Source organism: Tursiops truncatus, chromosome 6 (genome assembly GCF_011762595.2).
Source record: "Tursiops truncatus isolate mTurTru1 chromosome 6, mTurTru1.mat.Y, whole genome shotgun sequence".
NCBI lineage: Eukaryota > Metazoa > Chordata > Mammalia > Artiodactyla > Delphinidae > Tursiops > Tursiops truncatus.
Genome location: NC_047039.1, coordinates 61709828 through 61725633, shown reverse-complemented (window position 1 = coordinate 61725633; position 15806 = coordinate 61709828). Strand labels below are relative to the sequence as shown.

The 15806-nt window shown below is 36.9% G+C and overlaps 1 protein-coding gene across 2 annotated transcripts in view; it reads right to left on the bottom strand.

Annotated features, from left to right (window-relative positions):
• Window positions 1-15467, bottom strand: part of RFX3 (regulatory factor X3) — a 292829-nt gene extending 277362 nt beyond the window's left edge. The window contains exons 1-2 of one of the 2 annotated variants that reach the window (XM_073806160.1): window positions 4993-5016; window positions 1615-1686 (exon numbers count right to left, since the gene is read on the bottom strand). The gene's annotated coding sequence lies outside the window, so the exon portion shown is untranslated. Of the gene's footprint in view, window positions 1-1614; window positions 1687-4992; window positions 5017-14730 lie in introns of those variants that run through there. The other variant, XM_073806161.1, reaches the window with a different exon arrangement.
• Between the last annotated feature and the right edge of the window lie 339 nt (window positions 15468-15806).

The window sequence follows — 15806 nt, the reverse complement described above, 5'->3', positions numbered from 1 at the left end:
ATGCAAGAGCTAACTAATATTTCATCATGCCTTTGTTTATCATAGTTCCTTTTTTATTGAAGGTGAGGAGAAATCCAAGGAGAACAGTTTTACAAGAAAGGTTTGTCCATGGGGATTTACCTTGTTAAGAGCGAAAGACAAATGGTTTTCCCCTATAGGAAACCTACTCTTGTTTTATATAAATGTATCCTTTGGTACTACAAATGAAGCTGGTAAGAGCATCAGATTACTGCTAGAAAGTTCAGTTATTTGTCATTTTCTTGGTCTCTCTGAGGTGGATTATTTCAAATAATCAACAGGGTTAGTGCTCAAATGATAAAGGTCATCTTTATCACAAAACAGGACACCAAAACTAAGTTCAAGCCTGACCTCATAGGTTTACTTCCAATTCTAACACACACACACACAGAAAAATAAGACAAAATCTTGGTAATTACTTATTCCTGCCACAGTCTCATACTAGTAATCAGTAAACAATATATCCTTCCAAAAACTCAGATGAAGAAAATAAGAAGTCATATAATAGCATGACTGCTGGTATTGCTTCTGGTTGCTATGGAATAAAGGGCAGTCCCTTCACATTCTCATTCGTTGGTTCTCTTACTTAAGAGTGCTGCAGCACCTTTAAATCCCAGCCAGGCAAGTCTCAGCTTGTATGACCAATAACAGCTGCCAGTAATTTTACTTTTGCTCCTCAAGAGAGTGACCTACAGGAACAAATATTTCAATTTTTATAATTAAAAATTCAATGAATTTTTACAATCTTTAGAAGGATTAGAATCGTCCTTACCCTCATCAAATTATGACATATTATCACTAACACACAGCAAGGGGAAATACGAACGATAGGGATTACAAATCTACTATTTTCTTTCTTAAAAAAAAAAACAAGCAAGTATGGTACTTCCCCTTAATGTACAGCCATTTAAAACTTTGGAAAATAAAATTTAATTGCATTTCTATATCATTTTAAAATAAAGCAATTAAATAATGACCTATATACAAAAATTATAGTTGGAAGATGATAAAAATTAAGATATTTATTCAAATATTGAATACAGAATTATAAAATTTTACTTTTTCTAGGAAAAATACGGAGCTCAAACTCTAGATAAAATAAGCAAGTAGAGTGAATACTTACGGCAGCACGTTTGCGCTGTCTGCCTTTAAGGAAAGGTTTTCACCAGCTATGATATATACCATAAGAACACTGGTCGAGGAGTGAGGAGCCTAGGGCTCAACAGCGCCAGCTCTGATAAATACTGTATGTCCAAGTCACTTAACCTCCGTTTTCTTTCACATAAATGGGGGTTGGGGGAGTTAAACGAGATAACCTCCAAAGTCTGTTCCAACTTAAAAATTCTGTTTCTAAAATAAAACATCCTAATGATGTCTCTACTGGAATCTATATATTTGCGCCATTTGGAAGCATGTTTAACTCTAGCAACAGACCTTTTTACCTCTTTAATCTCTACTCCAGCATCCTGGCTACCCCTTTTGGTCAGCTGTGCAGATCAGACACAGTAAAGGGGCAGAAGAATATGGCCGTAGAATATTTAAGTAGAAACAGGGATAAAGCCTGAAGTTGGGCCCCTAAGGAAAGAAGACACTCACTATAGGTGGCTTGAGGCTCCAGCTCCAGCTTCAGACTCAAAAGCTTAGCTGCCATGCAAACAGGGTCAGGTTCTAAAATACAAGTCAATTATTTGATAAAGCTTTCCTTCACATGGTGTTCTTCCAAATTAGAACATTAAGTTGTTTGCTGTTGGGGAGTTACTCCAATACAGAATAAGTAGAGCAATATAATCTACCCACAAACAAATTAAAAGAATGACGTACAAAATATTAATCCCTTTCACCTCTGGGAGGTAAATATCAAGACAGTTGTTTTCCTGCATCCTGCAAACAAGGGCTGCAGCACTTGTGCTTGATCCCTTTTTTAATGATAGGTCAGATTTCAAGTAGAAGACCCTGGAATTACTAAACAAAAGACTTGACCAACAAATGAGAACAAACTTCCTGATTTACAAATGCTGTGCTGAGAAGAAACAACATGAAGATCAACCACTCTTAAATACTTTGTTTTAAATATAACGTAAGCACTGTTTCAAGGCTACATTGAGTCTGTTCTTAACATAAGACTTAAATTTTTTCAAAACAATGTAGAACAAAATAGGATTCAAGTTTATTTCAATAAACAAATTATTTCAAATTATATAGGTTTAAGAACAACAGAACGTAATAATCCTTAGGTCTGTGTGATGGACACATGAGGGTTCACTATACTATTCTATATTCTTCACTGTTAGTTTTAAAAGTTTTTAAAAAAGAAAGTTTTAAGATTATAAACATTTATGGTACACAGATTTTCACTATATATTGGCTTCCCATATGTAAACTGCTTTAGATATCAGATAAGCTAATCAGATATTCTAATTGAATATATTAACTTTCTATAGTAATATATAACTTTGTAACAATAAAATAATTACAAGAAAACTCTGATACATCTCAGTTTAATTCTTTTCTATATACAACATTAATAGTGAAATCACATACAATAATAGTCAAAAGTCCCAGAGCTTTACTGTAAATATTTCAGACAAAAAAAGTAATGTAGTGTCCATAAGAAACTTAAGTATAATCTGTTTTTCAGCTTCCCCTATTCGTTAAAATCAAGTAAGGCAAAAAAGTAAATGATTATTCACCCAACAAATTATCTCACCATTCATACTTTGATTTATCCATCTCACCTTATTTTTAATCTTTACTTCAAAATTTTCTAATTTCATCTAACTGCATTTTCAATGTCTCCTCCTATCCTTTGTTTTCACCCTTGATTCCTAAATATCATCTCCATCATTTCTGCCTTCTAAAATCTGAAATCTTAAAAAATACGTCCACATAGCTGAGAATATATAATTTCGTATCAAATACCTAATTTCTCTCTTTTCTTTCAAAATAGTCCTTAAAACCCAATAGAAAGCTGAGCCATTTCAGGATTCCTAAGTTACCCAAAATAGTACTGGCACTAAATACACATTGATATAAATCCTTTAATTCCTCATTCAAAAGTAAAGCTAAAGAACAATGATGTTAAACTACAAGATTATAGACTAACATATCCAATTATTTCTTATGTCTCTGCTAGAATGCTTTTGAATAAAATATTAGAAATAATGTTATTAACTGTAGTGGTAATATTATTAAGTATACTTAACGTGGCAAACTGAATTTCTTATGTAGACCCTAACATCACCCTTCTTTTTCTCTATACTGTACTAACCATTATTCGTACTCTAATTTTTCCAACTATATGTTCCTGCCCCAATTTACCCTCATCTTACCCCATTCCTTCAGATTAAGGTGTTGTTCTAGGCATGCGGTGTCATCTATTAGCATTCTTTCTAAGGTTTGTAAACCAAAGGGTAAGCTGGAGCTTCCAAAGCTCACGGACAATGCATTACACAGGACTGTGCTACAGGATTTAGGAAATTCCAGACAGCTGTGTAAATTAACAAAAATGCAATATCATAGAGAGGTTTATATTATCCAAGAAAGATGCCTTTATTTTAAAGTTTATCAAGGACAGCATGACTGCAGGTGAGTAACGTATCAGGATCACTATAATGACCTCCTCCCACAAATGACTTTGATCTTCATCTCCATTCCATGGGCACTGGCATTTCTAAAAAGACCAGTAAATACTCAAGTAAATCTAACCCAATCAAAATATTAAAATACATCACCCCCCAATTTCAAAGATAAAACCCACTTACTTCCAAACCATATGGCTCTCAAACCTCTGGTGAAATATAAATCCACATCTATTATACAGCTCCACTCATTCAACATTATTTAAAAGGTTTTAAATTTCAAAACTCGGCAGACTTCTAAAAATAAAAGCATAGATCAAATGTTGATCCAGCAGCACAATATCTTAACCTACTACAATCAGAATTACAATTTTTGCCTTTAATAACTTAATTCAATTTCAGCGTTCATGGCCTTTGTTAACTAAAGGTAGCCTCTAAATATCTCCGTATAATGTGAGACACCATTAAAAATCGTTCCCCAAATCACAGGAAGGTCATTCAAAGAACTTAAGTCAAACATTTCCCCTAATTTTCTTTGCCTCAACCAAATAGCACTGGAGTAGTTCCTAGATATGTAGAATGCGGAAACCAGTGAGCAAAAGCAGTTTTGACAGAAGTTCTGAAGTACCAATTAAAATGACTTTCTAAAGGTCTATGCACAAACACACACATATACACAAAACACTATATATAAGATAAAATCCATTTTTCTTAATATAAGTACACTCTAAAAATATAAAGTGACGTTTTAAACAAAACATGTTTTGAAATGTCCTTTAGAAGCATGCAGTGTGATTATGTTACATGATCGAAACAAAGAATCTAACTTTATCTGGTGCCTGTATATCAATATTTCATGTTGGGCTCTCATCGTGGTACATCAAAACATGCATATTGTATATTTAAGATGGTAAAAGTGATTTTCAGATCACTAATATATCTTTTCATGTGTTTTTTTTAATGACCCTTATGCTGACACTTCATTAAAACTCATCTCCAAGATTGTCATCAGATATAACCAGATGTCAATCAGTGAAAGCCTGATGTGACAGGTTACACTCTTTGGTTCTTTAAAATGTCAGCCTCAATAGGAATAGGGGAAAAACCTAAGTTCTATTGCAAAAAATATATCCAGAAAACAATCCACCCAAAGCAAAATGTAGAGAGGTGGATTTAAAGCATCATTTCTGTTATCTAGCACACAAACTAGATTTTCTCACCACTGTCTTCTACCTTTCTAAATCTGTGCATGACTAAATCACAGTATACGCTCTTTAAAAGAGAAAGATATTATTGCACACCAATATACTAAGGGATAGACATATACAGATACAGTCAATCTTTAGGAGAAAAGGAATCACAGACAAATACGAAGTAATAAAATGCCTATCCTCACAAAAGTGTGTGTACTCTGCATAATACTACAACAGGAAAGGAAATAGATCTGGAAGACATACTGGATCACCTGAGTCATTTCTGTTTCTCCCCTCCCCATGCCCTGCAATCCCCACCCCAACCTCTATTTCCACCAAAACGTCACAGTCCAGGAAAACAAACTGGATAGAGTATGCAATGCACGAGTATTCAACAATGGAAACAGGATATGATTTCTAAATGTATCTCCCTCTTCCTGCCCCTCTCCAGCAACCCTCCCTCACCACCCCCAAAAGTAAAGCATGGAAGAAAGAAATTTAAGTGACTAGCAAAGGGTTTCTGAAATGGTTTTGCACATTAAGATAAACTATGCTGATTGAGACTGAAGAGGGCCAGATGCATTTTTAAGGATGATAGTTTTATACTGAAATGTATAAAGCCATCAATCATTCAGATCTGTAGTTCAGAAACTTGAATACGATTCTATCAATAAAAATAGCATTCAAAAATAATTTTAAAAGCAACGATTACAATCTATTAATCTTTCATACACTCCTTATTAAACTGGTAAAAGAGGTGAGGTGAGATAGAGCAGAATATAAGACTTATCTTGAACTAATGCAAAAATACTTCCTTTCACAGCATGCAATCCTCTAAAATCTTGTAAGTGCACTTCTCAAATTAACATTAAAGTACGGAGCAAAGTAAGTCAGACAGAGAAAGACAAATACCACAAGATATTGCTTATATGTGGAATCTAAAAACAATGGTACAAATGAACTCATTTACAAAATAGAAATAGAGCCACCAATGTAGAAAACAAACTTATGGTTACCAGTGGGGAAAAGGGGGGGGGGTAAATTGGGAGACTGGGATTGACATATACACACTACTATATATAAAACAGATAACTAATAACGACCTACTGTATAGCACAGGGAACTCTACTCAATATTCTGTAATGACCTATATGGGAAAAGAATCTAAAAAGAGTGGATATATGTATAACTGATTCACTCTACAGTATACCTGAAAGTAACACATCATTGTGAATCAACTATACTCCAATAAAAATTTTTTAAGTCATGAAAATGCATACCTCTGGACGAAAAGACACAATTTTTCTGCCACCAAACCTAAATTTTAAAAATGCTAACCAAGTATAAACAATATTCAGAGAAATGAAAAGCAGCAATTATTGCCAATGGAAAACTACAAAAGAATACTAGTGTGGAAGATGGCAATGCTCCCCACAGCAGGGCCCCAAAGTAGTCCAAAAGCCCTCAGAATTTGCCCAACTCCTTGACAGGATTTTAGCTCTTTTCAAAACTAGCTGAATAGCACGAAGGGAAGAAAAAAGTCAAGGCTTTAATAACTGGGGAAGAAATGTTAAAAAATGAGATCAACAGAAATTAAATTAATTTTTCTTGCTTCTAATCAGAGAGAGAGAGAGAGAGAGAGAGAGAAGGCTTGGGCTCCTCACCACCCCACCCCGCTTTCTCTGTTAATTTGCCTATCCACATACTTGGGAAATTATGTCCTGTTTTAAATACCTCATTGGGGAGCAACAGGCAGGAGCCCCAACTGTCAGACACTTGTCTGGCACACAGACATAGAGGAGCTGGCGCAGCAGGAGCTCAAGCTGTGAGACTCAGCTAATTCCTCTGTGGGTGAGAACATCAGGGCACTTGGCCATAGCTCCCTACAGGGGCCACTGAAATGGTGGAAGCTTCTGACTGTGACATAGGTATGGCCATTATGCTAGACCCATGTTTTTTTATGCTGGGTTTTCTTTCTTTGTTGTTCTTATCAGAAGAAACAATAGGCAAGCAAAATGCCATCAGTAAAGGAAACACCAATTCCAGGCTCCATGTTATTGGCATGTTTCCCTTTTTCCACACCAATCTCACCATGGAATCATAGACTATTAGTGCTGGAAAGGGCTTTAGCGATCACATAGCACTACTGCTTCATTTTACAAATGGAGAAACTGAGACCTAGGAGGTTTAAGTGACTAGCTTAAGGTTTTTCACTTAGTGGCAGACTGAATACCAGAACAGAAGCTCTTTTTCTCCTCTTTACTCTCCTTTGGCTGGCACTTTTGAAGACCTTTATTTCTTAGCCTAGTCACCCTCTCTTTTCTCCTTCCACATCACCTCTCAATTTAGGTCTCCTCTCACCAACTAATGTACTTTCATTTTCAGGCCAGCTGCCTCACTCTTAGCTTTCCTGGGCTCAGCTCCTATTATCCCTTGCCCATTTTTGCCTAAACAGGAAGACCTCTCGTAATCTTGACCAGGCACTGTAAAGTAAAGGCAAGCAATACTGACTGGGTATTACAGCTTCTAATAAAAGTAATGAGAAAGAAGAATCCAGGAGTTAAAAGTCAGCAATGGGCAGGCATATGTGACTGTGCAAACACAGTATTTTGGGACTAGACAAGAGATTTAACCTAAAGTGCTCAGCCAGAGGCCAATACATAGCCGGGACTAGGAAGGGAAACTCGTGGAGCATAATTATGCTCAGGTTACATCATTAGTGGAACAAGGATATGTATTTGTTCATGAGGACAGTCAGATGGATAGAAATTGTAAGAAGATAATGGATGATTAAAAATGGTAAGAATGATATATAACCTTACCACCTAATAAGTCACATTTCCTAGCCTTTTTCCAAAAGTTCCCTTTAAAATGTGTGTCAGATTCACTAGAGAAAGGAAGCAGAGGAGACGGCTGAGCTGAGAGTCTACATACTTTTTATGTTGGGACTAATTATCTATAAAAATAATGTAAAAGGAATCATATAATTAATTGAACATTTAACAGGAGTAGGAGGATGGGAGCAGGTAAGATGAGGGAGACAGGCAAAAAGCCTGTACAATACACAATGCTTCAGCAAAAAAGATGACACACGGTATCAGATAAATTTTCAATTGTAATGTATAAACCACATTTCCACTTTGAGAAAGATCGGGCTATTGAGATCACTGTAAAATGAGAAAAACATTTCATTCTTAGTCAAAATGCTTAGACAAATAGAAATATAGCAAATTACTGAATAGTAACTTTAGATATAGCAGTCAACTAAAATGATTCTTTCAACATCTTTAATGCCCTAACAAAGGGAACCAAAGGCGTTATTTTTCTACTACTATTTCATATTATATGTTTTACTGAATAACATTCTTGAGGTTACTTTATACCTCAAGATTGGGGTTGGCAAATTCTTCTAAAATTACTTATTGCTACAGGTAAACAAATGGTGACCTCACATTTTTCTACTGTTAGTAAAATAACGATTCTAAGCAGTGCATATAAATTGGAATAATTCCTCGATGAACTCATCTTTATACAACTATTATCATTATTATATATTAATGACTGCATTTTGTAAAATGTTTATAAATAGGGCTCAAAATGTTTTCAAATGAATTCATGTATAATAGATGTGAAAAGGAAAATATCAATTGGACAATGAAATGGACCACGGGAAGTGTTAAGAGTTTATGAAATGTTACATCATTAATTCTCAGTCTGAGATCCCTAGACCAGGAGAGTTATCCAAACATAAAAAGAATCCGTTACAATAAGGCTGCAAAGTAAAACTAAAACATAACTTTGGGCTAGCACCCTATTAATTCAGTGTAATAACAAGACTGGTTATCAAATGATAATCCAAACCTACAGTTGACAGCTTCGTGTCTTTTATTTTTAAAAGGGTGGAAGAGGTAATAATTATTTAATGAGTGCAGATCAATAGGCAAAATCTTTCAAAACTTAGGACCCACTGGGAAGTAGATGGTCAGAAGTGTATTAAAAGGATTCTTAGATAGCAAAAAAATTAGACTGGGTATCTTCTCAGTATTCCCTAAGAACCAACATGTATTGAGCATGTGTTCCATGTCAAATACTGAGCAAAGCACATTACATGAACTAGCTCCTTTACTCTTCACAAAACTCCATAAAGCAGATTAAGGCTGATCTATTTTTCAGATGAGAAAACTGAGGCTAAATGAAGCTAAACAACCTGTCCAAGGTTCCACAGCTAATAAGATTATCTGAAATCTGAGTCCAAAGCCTGTGTTTTTAACCAATATACTTATCCTCAATCTATTTAAAAAACAAAACACATACCTATTTGATACTCTAAATACATTCCAATTTTTTAACTCATTCATTTTCATTAAGTACATCTTGTAGTTTGATGTGATATATAAAATATCAAATATAAAGGTTTTGAAACAACGTCATATACTTTAAATTCTTAGTGGCATAAATTAGTTTATGTTAATGAATTGGTAGGATCACATGTTTAAGGAAAAATGCCTAACCTATTTTAGCAAGACTAATACTTAAAAATATTATTATTCTCTATTGATGTTTTGAATTCTTTGTGGCATGTCTTATAAAGGTACTTTTAAAAAATATCATATTTTGCTGATTGTACTTAAATGTGGGACAACAGTATACATAAATCCGTTATCTAGAGGGAAAAAAAGTTTATTTGATATAACTATATCTTTCTAAGCTTACTTGAGGCAGATACTGACTACCACTGCTTCAGTATTTGTCTTTTAGAGTATACATGTACTGCTGAGGAAGTAAAGTCAATGATGCAAGAAGAACCCAAAACAGTGAATTCAACAGTTCTCCTAAAAAAAAAAAAAATCTCCATGAACAAATATTCAGATACAGAAAGCAATATAAGATCACTTCCAGTTTAGAAGTATAAGGCACAGAGGAAAATGGAGAATCTAAAACTTTTCAGTTAATAAAGCCAAGTTAAATATTCAAACCAGACTATTCTAACAGCATGAAGTGGGGACCAAATTCTCCAATTTCTGTTATTATTGTTGTTGACTTAATTAGCCTGGTAACTATTATTACCATTTATACTTTTGAGAGTTTTAAATTATACCATAAAAAGCATACCACTAATTATGCCATATATAAATGCTGTAAGGATATACAATATACTGATATGTGCAACAATGCCAAATTTATGGAGTACAAAGCCATATTGCCAAAACAGTATGATTTTCAAGTTAAACTAAATTTTTTAGATACAGATTAAAATACCTGCATAAGAAGATGATAAATGTATATGCCTACAGGACGAATGCTGACATTCAGATTATGCCAAAGATATCAATCTTGATATTGTTTTATGCTGTGCTAATATATATTAGTACACAGAAAGATAGGCTTTGATGAAAAGCTGCCAATTAAGACAGTAGATTAAATTGAAACTCCATAAAAATAAGGCTATTATATGCTTGAATGCATAAGTAATTAAATTTTTTTTCTTTAAATAAAAGTTCTAATCAGTTCACATTCTTAGTGATAATAATCTCTTGTTGCAAACAGCACAGCACCCTCTGGTGCATCTGTTGTAAGATGTATAAAATTTCCACCAAAAAAGGATAGAATCCGAGTAAAAATGAACCTTAGAAATCAATAGTTTGTTACTATTTTATTTACTCCAGTACGTATTTTTAAACACTAATGCTTGAAAACAATTTTCACTTAAAAACAGCACTAAAAACTTTATAATAACAATTGAAGTAGATAAGGAAAATGTTTTCATTTGAAAATATTTAAAATAACCAACAAAAACAACACTGGTTCTCAACATTTATCATTTAAATTAAAATAATGCTGCCCCCCAAAAAATTCAAGTATGGGATGGCAAAAGTTAACTTGTCATGTTAACCAAATTTCACTTTATTCAAATCTGCCTTGGCTTTTTGCTTCAGATAAATTGACTAATTGTGTAAAGTGCTCCTGAGTACTTTGCTGGATTCAAAGGGAATTTATCATTCCTTTAAAGAATTTGAAGCGTTTTCTGAAAGGATCTGCAACTTACACAGCTCAAAACAAGAATGATATTCAAAAATAAAAGTTACGCTAATTAAATTAGGAATCAATTTGAATAGTTCAAAACCTTTACTTTAAAAAGAAAACTCTTCCTACGAAAATAATTAACTCCAAAAGTATATTTTACTAAGGACAAAAGCAAAGGATGCCACCTGCTTTAGACAGCCCTTTTGTGGACCGGTGGAAGTCCCAACACAATGCACTAGAAATGAAAGTGACACCTGTTTAAAGCAGCCATCTGTCCCTAACAAAGCAAGATTTAGTTAAATCCGCTTAATCTTGGATTTCCAAAATATGGGAACACTATGCACCTGTGAACAGAGAGGAATTTAAAATCTGTTTTGCAACAGCCACTGGGAAGCCATACCAAAGAGTTAAAAGCAAAGGATTCCATTAGGGAAACTAAGTGCTTATATTTTAAAGTAACTAGAAGTAGAGGATTTTTAGCCTAATGCTCAGCATTAAAAACAAAGCAGGCAAAAAAAAAAAGCAGACTTTTCATAATTTAAAGGTTTATGTCTTCCAAGACTCTTTTGTAATTTGAAAGCCTCCTTGTTCGGTATTCTCATTTCTTGTAACACAGGCTCACTAGAAATACAAAATAAAACAAAGTAACATTCCTACTACACTGTTCAGAAAAAAAATTTTTCTAACTCTTCCTACATATCTGATGCTATATCTTCTCTTTTAAACACACACACACACACACATACTATAATATCTGAGACACAAAGATCATACTCCACCTACTGATTTTTTCAGTTGACAGTTTAGAGGAAAGCACATAAAACATCAACTTTCTCAAGAAAAATGAAACATGTTACCAAAAAGTAACACATATCATCCTTTAAATAATAGATTAAATCTATCTTGATTTTACAATTCATTTTTAATTGGTAATTTTTTTACTATTAAATTTGTTTCTGATTTAAAAATTGTTTTGTTTAGCATCAAAGTATATTAAATTTATAAACTATAAATTTTTTATTTCAGTACTTGTAAACTATAAACCTTTTATTTGAGTACCTAAGTAGAGTACGAGACTATTTGAATACTGGAGGAGTAATATACTATTTTTTAAATTAGGCATAACTACCCCATATAATGAAAACATTGTGGAATGGCACATTTTAGAAATGCATTTTAGTTTACTGTTATACATTTAAATGTACTACATAAATCTGCCTATATACCATTTAATGCAATTCATAGGCACAATAATATAAAAAGACTGAGATAGGCATTATGACATACAGTGAATCACAGATATTCAGCTATTCAAAAGAAGTTACAAGTAACTCCTATTTCATAATTTTAGTTTTAAAGTTTGGACACTTTTCCGAGTTCGTTTTTTAGTCTAAAAACAAACACAAGAGAATACAAATACATAATATAGTCCCTCCTAGGAAAAATATCTCAGAAAAAAAATGTTACTAAACATTTATCAATGTGTTAAATTTTTTAACTTATCATTTGTTAGTATTTCTGGCTATTATTTACTTAATCCGTATGAATAATGTTGACACACTTGAGTCCAAAGCATGTCTAGCAGCAACTTTTATATCACATAAGTGCTTTTAAAAATGAATAGGTAATAGAATTCAATTTAAGTTCTGCTCTCAAATCACCTTGTGAATGAAAATCTGAATTATAGAAAACCTGAGATAGTCGTAATGAGTGAAATGCCTGAAAAAAATTCTTGGACACTGCAAGTAAAAATATTAAACCATAAAATTATAGCATATAATCTACTCGACTGAAAATGCATTATGTAAATGGCATAAGGTCTGAAACTGTCTCAAGACAGCAAAACTCCTATTAACTTCAGAGAGTTTATAGGACCCAGGAACTTCACCATCCAAAAGTGTTCAGGCATTTGACACTCATCTGAACAGAAAAAAAAATACAGGTTAGTATCAGAGATTTGCAAGAAACCCAGGTTGGGGAGGCGGGAGGGCAAATATAAAGAAATTTGAGTGCTCTGAGAAAGACTTCTTTCAGAACAAACATCACCCTCATTTAAAATAGCAATCACAAGGAAATGGACTTTAAAAAAGAAAAGATTTTTTTTAAACCTCTTATTTTACAAAATATTAGCCTTAATAGCTTTACAATTACCCAACCTGCTCAGTGACATTCTGAAGAATAATTAATACTGTCATATTATTCACAGGCTGCTCTGTCAGGTAAATCAATATATGTTTGCTGTTAGAAAGAAGACTATTTAAATAAGCATTTAAAAATTCCAAATTGGAAACTTCAATTTGTGCGAATATTACAGTACACTATATTTGTTTTAGCACACATTCATTATCAAAACTCTTTACTGATAATTAATTAAACATTACACTGAAAAATGAACAAATTTACAGGATCTGTAAAACTGGGTTACCCCTAAGAGCCTATAACTTGAGGACTGATAAGTATTCAAATCTATAGAGAAAAATACAGTTTTGAAGCAAGGACCTAAAAAGGAAAGAGTTCTCTCTCTTCAGCAGGTTTAAGTCACTGTCCAAAGAAAACCAAAAAATAAATTTAAAAGACTATGTTAAGAACACATATGCCTAGATCTTAACAACCACAAAGAAAGTGAAATATACACACGTTTCAAGTTGAGAATCTTCATACATTCTTTATGAACAACTTGACTTCAATTTCAACTCTCAAAGGAAAACGAAGAGAAGATTTAAAAAAAAAACTCTTTAAAGTACCATAACTGTCACAAATAACACTGTAAACTGAGTTCTCACAAAGCTTCCTTACGTCCTTTCCCTGTCTGTCACACAGTCTCATAACCACAATGAAAATTGTTAACACTCCACTGTGGGGAAGGAGGTTCATCAAAGTGAAATGGAACCTCACTCGTACCCCTCCCATCTCCACATGAAGGATAAAGCACTGTCAATAACTACTAACCCAAGTATCACAGATGCCCTGCATCCGGTTTAAATCACACACACACACACACACACACACACACGCACACACACCGAAAAAGAGAGAGGAGAGAGACTTTTTAAAAAAAGATCTCTTTGCCAATGCAGCAAAGAACCCAGCAAAGAGGCCCCTGGTTTCAGTGTGTGTGCAAGGGGTGTGGGGGGAGAAGAAAGAGGGGGAGGGAAGAGTGCCGAATGGATATTAAGATTGTTTGCAGCACAAAGAAAACACAGTTTTAAAAGAGAAAAAAGAAAACCATGCAGCTGATGATGGTAAAAGAAGAGCAGCTCATTAAGCACAAGGCAAAGAGGGGCAAAAATGAAGGCAAGAGGCAGTGGGAAAAGTTCACCGATGTACGAGGATAAAAATAACAAAACCCATAACAAGGCCCCACAAGTGAACAACAACAACAAAACACCACCTCGTGGGTCCCCCCTTGCACACACTTGTCTATTTCGGTTTTGAAAGAAACAGGAACCAAGCAGCTTTGAAAAAGAAGAAAATTGAAAGAAAGAAAGAAAGAAAAAAAAAAAAACCTTATCTCTTCACCTGACCCTCCTCCTCAGACCCAGACCTAAGGGAGAGCTCCACCGTCCGCAACGCAAAACTGTGGCTCCCTCTCCCGCTCGGCTCGCAGCCCCCCGAGCTCCCGCTCCATCCCTGAAGCGCGGCCGCGGAGGGCCGGGGCCGGCGGGCGGGCGGGCGGCGCGGCGCCCACACCCCCGACCCAGCCGCAGCGCGCACGGTCCATTGTAAACAAGCCCGGGGGACGGAACCCCTCGGCAGCGGCGCCACAGCTGCAGCCCCGGTGTCAGGAGTGAGACCCCCGCACAGCCACACTCGGCTCGCACACACGGACACACACACACGCACGGACACACGCGTTCACACGCGTTCACACGCATCCACACGCTCCCACACACATGTAGAGACCGAAGAATATTCACCTTGGCTGTGGATTATTGTGGTGTTGTTGGTGGGTGATGGAGATGGTGGTGGTGGGGAGGAGGAGGAGGAAGAGGAGGAGGAGGAGGAGAGGAGTAGTTGTTGTTGATGGGTAACAGTCGCCAGGACTACGGTGACTATGGCGCTTGATTCACAAGGCAACGGTTGCTATAACTCACAAAAGAGAGAGAGAGGGAGAGAGAGAGGGAGCGAGAGGGAGAGGGAGACACTCACACGGGGAGGGGTGGGGGAGGGAAGAGGGGAGGAGGCGGGCCCGGCTAGCGGCCGGAAGGGGCGGGCTCAGTACCCTGACTGACAGCCCCCGAACCGGGTTGGGCTGGGCGCGAGGCCGGGGTTCCGAGGAAGGGTTCCGAAGGGACGCGCTAAGTTTGGCGGGGGCTGAGGTCACCCCAGGGTCCCCTCGGAGGTACGGTACTACACGCCCTGGCGAGGCTGGCGGAGGAATTGAGGGCCGTGGTGCGAGGTATACTTTCTGTGAAACGAGAGCTGCCAGTCGCAGCAACCAGCTCAGTGCCCAAAAGCCTCAGAGCCGGGAGAAGGTAACAGCTAACCCATGAGAGGGGGTGTCGAGGGCGATTCCAGACACCTTGTCTAAACGACGAGCTACAGCAGAGGAAGAATCCACTTTGAAGCGTGGCTCCGCCCCCGGCATAAACGTCATTTCCGGGGCGGGGCGGGCGGAGGGTCCCGGATGTGCCGCCGCTCTCTTTTTTTCTTTTTTCCTTTTCCCCTTGCCCGCGCCCCCCCACCCGCCCCGTTTCTGAGGCGCCGGCGGTGTTCCCGGTCGTAGTCGTCTGCAGGCTTCTAGCATGTCGAGACGCTTCATGGCGGCGGGGAACGTGCTGGAATGGACGGTCCGCGCCGCCTTTGCGCTCCTGCTTTCCGCGTCCCGGCCCGCTCCCGCCTCCTGAGGCCGCGATTCGGAGGCGGGCGGGCGGCGGGGTGTGAGCGTGCTGCCTCCGCCGCCATCTTAGAGCAGGCGAGCGCGGGGCGCGTATGGGCAGCGCGCAGGCCTCCCGCGGTCCCGCCGCGGCGTGGCGCGCACCGGGAAGGTCCG